The sequence below is a fragment of the Furipterus horrens genome, unplaced genomic scaffold, assembly GCF_987537825.1.
Source record: "Furipterus horrens unplaced genomic scaffold, mFurHor1.1.pri manual_scaffold_5, whole genome shotgun sequence".
NCBI lineage: Eukaryota > Metazoa > Chordata > Mammalia > Chiroptera > Furipteridae > Furipterus > Furipterus horrens.
The window spans coordinates 76,106,720-76,116,648 of record NW_028327175.1 but is presented as its reverse complement, the minus strand read 5'-3'; the positions used below and the strand labels follow the sequence as shown (position 1 = coordinate 76,116,648).

Sequence of the window (9,929 nt, the reverse complement as noted above, 5' to 3'; positions counted from 1 at the left end):
CATGTTATCAGACCTTTAAACTTTCCCTGTAATAATAGTATACCCATATTTGGCTAGCTCATAATTAATGATCTACCCAAACATTGAAAGAGAAATTGCTGTATTTACTTGCATTAACTTTGAAAACAGTGCTTTGAATGTATGCATATTCATACATCACCTCATTATGACTGGAATGGCTTGTTTAAAGACTATCAGGTTCTAAATACCTATCCAGGATGGATGGAGTAAATAAAAACTTTAACTTAATACAGTTTGCCACATTAGAAACTAATTCCATTAATATGCTTCAAGATGTTTGTTGTTTTCCCCTAATCTGCAAGTATCAAAGATCCCTAATGCAGGCTACTTAAGCTTTTTCCTTATAATATTTATGGATGAATCAATGATTCCTATTAAGTTGTATCACACCTGTGTGCCAAGGTTTGATTTTAGCCCAAGTTCAGTAAATTTATTTTGTCAAGAACAATTGATATCTTGAGCATTACTGAGTCAACAGGACATCAAAATAAAAAGTTGTCTAAAGTTAAAGGCACAGTACATTAACAAACAAATAATTCTTAGTCACAAAATTATAAATGCAGTTTGGGATGGGGGTTGGTGGGAGGGGAGTTAATCCAAACTATAGCAATGAAGTCTTCAAATCACCTTCTGAACAGGGCTGCTAATTGTCCTTCATTCCTTCATGTGACCTTGAGCTCCCTTTAAAAAAAAATTCAGTGGAGAATCACAGTTGGCAATGTACTGCGAGTTCTTGAAGCTACACAAGGTATAGTCTGGCTAAGTTACATGTGGTTTCCATATTAGCTTGTTTGGCAGGGTGACCTACCACAAAGTAGGTTTAGTTACCCCACCAGTCGATCCCCTGTGAGTTGTAATTTCCTCCATATCTATCACTGTTGTAAAAGCCTCCATAGCCACCTCCACCAACCCCTCTGCTGCCACCATGGCCGCCTCCACCACTGTGGCTGCTGCTGAAGCTGGAACTGCTGGAACCACTACTTTGTCGATAGTCTCTGGCACCAAATCCTCCGCTAAATCTACTCTTAGATCGTCCACGACTGCTACCCTTGTAATGGTGCTCATAAGCCATGCTTTCTAACCAAGATGGCACTTCTTGTTTAGCTTCAACCAGCAGATCCAACAAATCCTTTGCGATGTTTATATTCCTCTCATTAAAGAATGAGGTGGCAAGGCCAAGGTTCCCTACACGTCCTGTACGGCCAATGCGATGTACATATTCTTCAATATCGCTAGGTAAGTCAAAATTGATAACATGTTTCACATTTGAAATGTCCAGTCCTCTTGCTGCTACTGCTGTAGCCACTAGAATTGGGCTTTTTCCTGAGCGGAACTGATGAAGGGCCTCTTCTCTATCTCTCTGAGATCGGTCTCCATGGATACTGGTACAAGCATATCCTTCATGGTATAAAAAACCCTCCAGAGAATCTGCACCCTTTTTGGTCTCCACAAACACTAAGGTGAGTGAATCCTTGCCTGTTGCATTTAGAAAGTCAAGCAGAAATGACCGTTTGTCTGCCTCTTCCACCCAAACCACTTTTTGTGTGATGTTCTCAGAGGTAGAGCCAACTCTTCCAACAGCCAAAAAGATATATTCATCCAAGAAATCACGAGCAAGCATCTGTATTTCCTTAGGGAAGGTAGCACTAAACATCATAGTGTGTCGAACTCCCTTTGGTGGCATAGTATCTTGTTCAACTATTCTACGTATCTGAGGTTCAAACCCCATATCCAACATCCGATCAGCTTCATCCAACACCAGGTATTTGCAGAAGTCTAATCCAATCTTTCCTCTTTCCATCATATCCACTAGACGTCCTGGAGTGGCTACTAACAAGTGGCATCCACTTTCTAAGTCTCGAATCTGCTGACCAATATTGGCACCACCATAAACAACACAAGGACGAACTCTAGATCTGTATGAAAACTTCCTGGCTTCCTCATAGATCTGTACTGCCAATTCTCTAGTTGGTGCTAATACCAAGGAGATTGGGTACTGTTTGCGGCGCCCATACCTTTTATTTTCCTTCATGGCCCTCAAGGCCTCGCCTGGACCATCTGAATAAATCTGACTCAAGATGGGCAAAAGAAATGCTGCAGTTTTTCCAGACCCTGTTTGGGCACAAGCCATCAAGTCCCTCTTCTCTTTGATAATAGGAATAGCATGCTTTTGCACTGGAGTCGGGCGAGTATAACGAGTAAGCTCAATATTTCCCATAATAATTTCTCCCATCTCAACATCACTGAAACTTTTGATGTGTGGAGGACAGTTGTTGCCTGTTGCCTCAACTGGAATATCATCATATTTCTCAAAGTTAATCCCAGTGTTGCCTCCAGAAAAGAGTTCCTGTTCCAAGAGTTCACTTGGTGGGAGTGGTTTTGACCAATCATCCTCATCTGATTTGTCACACCAGCGACTGTTTCCACCACGTTCATACCTGCCAAAGCCACTTCTGTCAGCACGGCTACCAATACCAACGTAGTCACTCCGTCCACGATGATCAAAGCTTCCCCTTGACCCACGATCACTAAAGAAACTAGACTTCCCTCTTGAATCACTGCGAGGTCCAAAACTGCTGTACGCATCCTTATCTTTACTAGAACTCCACCCTGAACTCTCCTTATCGTAGAATCCTTTAGTAGCTTCTCTGTTCCTTAAATGAGGAGGAATATAGCGTCCTTTGCTGGCTGTACTTCCTCCACTCTGACTATCTGAAGAGTTCAGGTCTAGGCCAGCAAACTGCTGGTCCAGCCCGAGCGCATTTTCAACCGTCACATGATTCATCCCTGAAGAGAACCGAAAACTCGGAGGCTTTCGCTGCTGAGCAAGTGTTTTGATTCACTGCGCAGGTCCTCTCACGGGAGAACTGCGGCTCTGGACTGAACGCCGCTGCCGCAGATCTAATATACTCTCAAAAGACTGCTACGTCAGCACATGGGACGTGTGCCCTCCCTCTCACAACCCCACTACTCCTGTCCCCACCACGTCTGCCTAGCTACTGTGCGCTTGTTCAGTCCTAACCTCGCGAGTCTACCCAGTCAGTCCCATTCTGGCTCGTTGTCCTTTCTTGGATCTCAAAGCATTAAACGCCACCCTGGTTCGTTTGAACCTCCTTCGCTCTATTCTCCGCAAATACCCTACCTTAAGTCCGGGAGTTCATGAGATCTCGCGAGAACTCGTCTCCGCCGCTGATACACTACCCTAAATTTGGGAGCTCTTGACATCTCGCGAGAACTCGTTGTCCCGCTTGCTGCCAACTCGGAAGCATAAAAATTTCACTTAGGCCTCTTTCACCTTTCTTTTCCTGCACTCCCAGTTTTTGCTGGTCTCTTCTTCCTACGGCGTGCCCTCTCTTCTTTCTCTAAGCTAATCAGCCCTAGCTCTTCCGGGGGCAGCCTCCCCGAAATCGGAGGTAGGCAACAGGAGGCCCGAAGCCTCCTTTACCTTTTGGTGATTATAAGATATCTGTACATGTCAAAGATTTTTCGTTACAATACAATTTATCAAAAGTATAAGTCTTGCACATTAGTTTTTTAATGCTATTATAACAAACTGCCACACACGGAACAGCTTAAACAGCACACATTTATCATCTTACAGTTCTGGAGGTCAGCAATTCAACACAGGTCTCACTGGGTATGCAAAGCTGTCTTTGTTTCTGGACGCTCTGGGGGACAATCCCCTTCCTGGCCTTTCCCACATTTTAGAGAATCTTGGCCCTCTTCTTTCACCTTCAGATATAGCTACATCATATCTCTCTGGCCCTTCCTCTATTGACACAACTCTCCCTGACCCAGCCAGAAAAGTTTCCATGGCAAGGATTCATGTGATTAGATTGGACCCACCCAGGTAATCCAGGACAATCTCCCTAGCTCAAACTCCCTAGCTAAATGTCCTCTTTGTCATGGAAAGTAACATAATCATAAATTCTGGAGACTGGGATGCAGACATCTTGGACAACCATTATTCTCCCTACCACACCTTCAAAGGTATAAACCATTTCTAATAACATATTTATTGATTTAGCTGCTTCTCAGTTGCTCTGTAATTATTCAATACAGGACCTATAAATAGATATAAAGTAAATATCATGGCATACAATGAGGGAAGATTTCTTCTAATCCTAATTATCCAACTCCCAGTGTTTAGCTGCCATCTATATTTCTTCCTCCCAGTGTATTAATTGATCGAGGCCTTTACAGGTCTTTATCCTCTGAAAACTGCACTTTTTAATTAACCATCTCAGGTTGACTGCTTTGGAGAATTTCTTTTCCATTTTGAGTATTTCTAAATTAGAAAAAATCATCATATGATGCAAGAAAGTGCCAAATGTAATAGAATTTTAAATGTCAAAGAAATCTGAGATGCAAATCTCCAGTGCCCAAAAAAGAGAGCTTAAATAAATAAATAAATAAATAAATAAATAAATAAAATCTGTGTTCTAAATAGAAGTTGGAAATTGCCTCAACATTTGTCTGAGGAAAGGCTGAAGGAGACTGGAAGGGCTTCCAGAAAAGGGTCCTGCCTGGGCTAAAATAAACCTTTCAGAAGTGGAGAGCTGGACCATTAAAATCCACTTTTGCCTATAGAATTTTATTTTCAATCTGATTGAACACAGGTGCTGCTAGAGTCCATATCTCTGTTATATTTTTCTGTGTCAATAGGACATTTTTCCTCTAATTGGCCCCACAATTAGCTAGTACACCTCTTGTACAGTTTTGTCATTTTTCAATATGAATTTAGAAAAATGAGAAACATCCCTCATTCCCTCATTTTCCCATTTGCAAAATGGTATAACCTCTTCCTGCTCTTTGACACATCCTGCTCTGTCTAAAAATCAGGCTCTTAATGAGGCAGCTGGCTCAGTCTCCCCCATAATCAGAAAAGCTTGCTGACAAGCTAGCATTTGAATCTGATGTTTAATTCTTTTAGGAAAATTGTAGCAATGCAATAGGGAACCATCTACCCCATTACTGAGTCAAGCAGAGAAGGTCAGGTTTTTCTAGATGCTGAATAATATTGGAGCCATTTCTAGTTGAGGGTGTCCTTCAGTGATGTGTCTTATCTAATATCCTGGAAAATTCATGATTTATAGGGGCAGTGGTGATACCTTCTTCCTCCATCTTCTCAAAATGACCTCCCATATAAATGTTAAATTCTGAAAGGCAGTTGCTTCCAGTAACCTAAGAAACAGAGCCATACAGGATAGAGAGAAATGGGGAGAACTAGAAGAGTGCCAATCATCTTGACTGGTTCCTTTACTTCACACTTTATCACCCCAGAGGCTGGTTTGATTCTGGCTCAGGCCCTACCTGGTAAGTAAGCTCCAATTAAAGGTGAATGATTATTTCCCAGTATGCCATATTAACCATGTAGACCAAAAACAAGCTGCTGAAATGGAGCAAGGTTATAGCTTCCAGTCAAAAAAATAAATTTTACATATAAGTTTCCATACACCTCTAGTTTCTCCTTCCACCAAGACCACAACTCTTGCAGTTTTCAATGTGGTGGTAAATGGTTACATATTTATCTCATTGAGACAAATATCTAGGAGTCATTCATTATATCTCATTCTTTCTCATTCCCCACATCTAATTCATCAGCAAGTTCTCTTGGTTATACCTAAAAATATGTCCCAAATCCATCCTGTTTACTAAAACAGAAACAGAGTAGAAAGCATTAAGAAATCCACTTGTGCCTTCTGTGGTTCAGGGCTGATGATACAAAAAGCTGTTAGTGCCTCATAACAATGGGGATGGTGGAATCTCAAAAGAATAGAAGTAGATGATGACACTTATCCATCAGAAGCAAGGGAGACATAATTATCTAAATGAGTGGTATGCTCAGAGTAGCAATGGGAATAACCTGACACACAGAAATGTATAGAATGTGCATAGAAGCAAAACAGATAGTAGCCAACAAGTTTATTGTTTAATTTATACATTCAAAAGAAAAATAATGAAGGGAGGTTGAAGGCAGTTACTTCAATAAAGACTCATAAACCTTTCCCCAAATTCTGGATGTGAGCCTATTTTTAGACCTAGAACCCGCTGGTTAAAGAATAGGCTCAGTCCCACAAAGAAGGACAATGCAACACCACAGTAGTATTGTAACAACTATGTATGGTGTCAGATGGGTACTAGACTTATTGGGGTGATCACTTTGTAAGTTATACAAATGTCTAATCACTATGTCATACACCTGAGGCTAGTGTTATATTGTGAGTCAACTGCAATTGAGAACTTAGAAAAACAAATAAAATAAATTTTTACCAGATTGTTAGTTGCTTCATACCCGAATAGAAGAGGTGATAGAAGCACAAGTTTTACACTTATAAGACCACAGCTTGGCCCTGGCTGGTGTGGTTCAGTGGATTGAGTACCAGCCTGCGAACCAAAGAGTCACTGGTTTGATTCCCAGTCAGGGCACGTGCCTGGGCTATGGGTCAGGTTCCCTGTTGGGGGTGCGTGAGAGACAACCACACCTTCATGTTTCTCTCCCTCTCATTCTCCCTCCCTTCCCCTCTTTGTAAAAATAAATAAATACAGTCTTAAAAAAAAAAAAAGACTACAGCTTGGACAATGTTCTGGGTCTCATGTTTTAAGAGCGTTGGACAAATTCAGGTGCATAGGGTGCTGAAACATCTGGAAAAAGTATCAAATGGGGACAGTACAGAAGTTTGGATTTTTACACAGGGTTTATTAGACCTAGTTAGATCATGATAGCTGACTTGACATAGTTAGAAGACTAACAAATACAAGAAGGGGTTAGAATTTTTTATGTCATTCCAGAATATATGTCTAAGATCAATGAATAAAAATTACAGGGTAGGTTTCAGCTCAATATTAAAAAAGCTATAATGCCTAATAATTATAGTTTTCTAACAACGGAATGAGCTGTTTTGAAAGAGAATGATTTCCTTGAAATGAAGTTAAGTAGGAGAAGCAGTAGCATCAATTTTGTGGACATTGTTAGTATGGTTTTTACATCATAAACTAAATGAACTTTGAATTGTCTATTAGTGTTCTGCTGCTCTGTAAAAAGGTACCAAAAATTATCAGTTTAAAACAATACAAATTTATTATATCACAGTTTCCAGGGGTCGGGAGTCTGGGTATGAGTTAGCCAAGTCTTACCAGGTTGAAATAGAAGAGTCAATTAATTCTGGGGTCTCATCAGTTGCCTGGGGTCATCTTCCAGGCTCATTCAGCTCCTTGCATCTGTTGGATTGAACTCCCATTTTCTTGCTAGTTGTTGCCCAGGAGTCCCTTTAAGTTTTAAAGACTACTCTTGAGTCCTTGCCACATGGCTCCCTTTAAACCCTCTTGCATTCTCATGCTTCAGATTTCTCAGCAAAGGCCTAGGACCCTTTAAGGCTAATTTGAGTAGATCAGTCCCACCAGATAATTTCCTTTTTGATTAACTCAAAGTCAACTGATCCATAATCTCATCATGGAAGTGATATCCCATTACATTCACAGGTTCTGTGCACACTCAAGGGGGAAGAATTATATAAGGCACATGTAAGAGGGGGCAGAAAACTTAGGGGCCACCTCAGAATTCTGTCTACCACAATGTGCTTTCCAATCATAAATTCCAGGATTCAGGTCTCCATGACTGTCCACAGATGTTCACAAAATTAAAGTTCTCCTGGGTATACAAAGTGTGACCTAGTCTGACATTGACCTCAGTACTGACTGAGACAACAAGACCACATCCAGATCAGTGATGCTCCAGAGGTTCCTGGGGAGGCTGGAGTGGCATCTGACTGTGTAGAGCAATACCCATAGCTCTCCAGCATCCCTCAGATGCCTAGGAAACATCACTGATCTGGAGATAATTGAGAATCACCACTATTTCTGAACACAAAATGAACAATTGCTGAGCACCCAGAACAGTGTCTGGCACTAATAGGTACACATTTCTGGCAACAAACCAGAAATTTTCAGGAGTGAGACATAAAGAATTTCAGTTCTCCTCATTCTATTCCTTCTGTCAGTTCTCAGCTTTTTATTTGGAGACTAAGAGGGTTAGAATCTTGTGCAGAATTATATCTGTAGCTCAAATGAGACCCTTCTGAAGAGAGGAAGGCCAAAATTATGGGGCAGAAGTTTGGAGATGAAAAACCATACAAGCTAAGAATTTGACTCAAAAACTTCCAGGCTCTGAAGAAGGTGTTGCAGGGATAATTATCTGTCACCCACAATGGGCTGGCTTACTCTGCTCTCATTGTGTGTGGCCACTGCCTTCTGTGGCCATGCCCTGCCAAATCAGATTTTTCAGAACCCATTTGGCTTCACCAAGGTGTGAAACTGGGAGAAATATTGGCTGTCCTATCATTTTGGCTTCTAGTTCCTGTATTACTGGCCCTGAGAGAACTGAGCCAAGCAAATAGATCTTTATCTTTGCTCAGTGAGCTGCTCATTTCATCCTTGAGCAGGAACCAAACCACCATTTTAAATAAGGGTTTACTGTTAATAAAAGCTACCCATGTTTTCTTTATACACAGATAACCGTTACTAATGTTTTTAATTATATACATCACATCTTTGATATATTTCATACATTTGGTTTGGTAGACTGAATTGTTTTATGTAAAATTAGATCATGGGTGAGACTGAGAGACAGCAGCAACCATAAACTCACAAAACCTCTAAGCAAATACTCTTGTTAGTCCTATTAGGATTTAGATTTAAGCCTCTTTGTAGACCCCCTCTAGGAAATTTCTGGTGAGTAAAAAGGGACTATATCAGTCCCTTTGGTTTAGGGTTAGGCTAACAGGCCTTTTCCCCTTTATCCTACAACCCCTACACTCATCATTTACTTTTAAAAGAGAGTACAGTTCCAAGAAACAAGTAAGGAAATTCAAGGAAGTCTTCTCTGTAGACTCCACAATTATTTTCACTTTCTTTGCCCATACTATAAACCCCACCCTCTAGCAGAATAGCCAAATGGCCCTGGAGTATCCTTACCCCATATGAAACATCTTACCTCAGGATAGAGAATAATCTTTGTACATGCCTCCCCCAAGAGATCAGTACATATCAACTTTTGGTGAGCATTTTCTCAATTAATAAAATCTTGAAGGCTTGACTTTTCATGGCTGCAGTGTCCCATTGATTGGACGCATCATAATTTAATTTACTATGCTAGAGTATTAATTGCTCTCACTTTTTTCTTTATATACAAAGCTATGATAAGTGTATATGTCATTCATCTTTAAAAATGTTTCCCTGTCATTTCAAAAGGCTAACAATTTTTTTATATTCTGAAAACCATTGATGAATTTTTGTTCTTATGTAAATTGTTGAAAATAAAGCATATTATTCAAAATGACCTAAAAAGATTTATTCTTTTCTTAACAATAGAGTGCATCAAAAATATACATACAAAGGACTTCCGGTCAAAAAGAGGCATAGACAGACATGCTGCGTCTCCCTCCACAACTAAGAAGGAATACAACTACCTCAAAACCAGAAACAACCAGAAGTTCCAGAAACTAAAAGTGCACGGAGGTCCAGCAAACAAGGATATAAAGGAGAAATGCTCATCCAGACAGGTAGGAGGGGCGGAGCCTGGGCGGAGAGGACACAGTGTGGTGGTGGTAGCAGTGGCAACAGCAGCAGGCTGGTGGAACGTGCAGTTGCACATTTTTGAAAGTCAGGAGAGACACTTGGGGAGTGTTCCCAGCTCCTCACCAGAGCAGCTCACTGTCCCAGCTCCAGGGAAAATCAAGCCTCATTGCTTTTGATTCTGCAAACCAGTGGGGGTTGAGATGGAGGCAGAAACTGCCAGTCTCTCAGCAGAGTCCCCTTCTTTAAAGGGCCCCCACAGACCTAGAACATCCGCAGATCCACCCACTCTGGGAACGATGGCCAGGACAGCAGCTAGAGGGGCACCAGTCCTG

The 9,929-nt window shown here is 41.1% G+C and overlaps 1 pseudogene; it reads right to left on the bottom strand.

Moving 5' to 3' along the window:
- Positions 1-724: 724 nt before the first annotated feature.
- On the bottom strand, positions 725-2,836 carry LOC150008803 (ATP-dependent RNA helicase DDX3X pseudogene; annotated as a pseudogene).
- Positions 2,837-9,929: the final 7,093 nt, after the last annotated feature.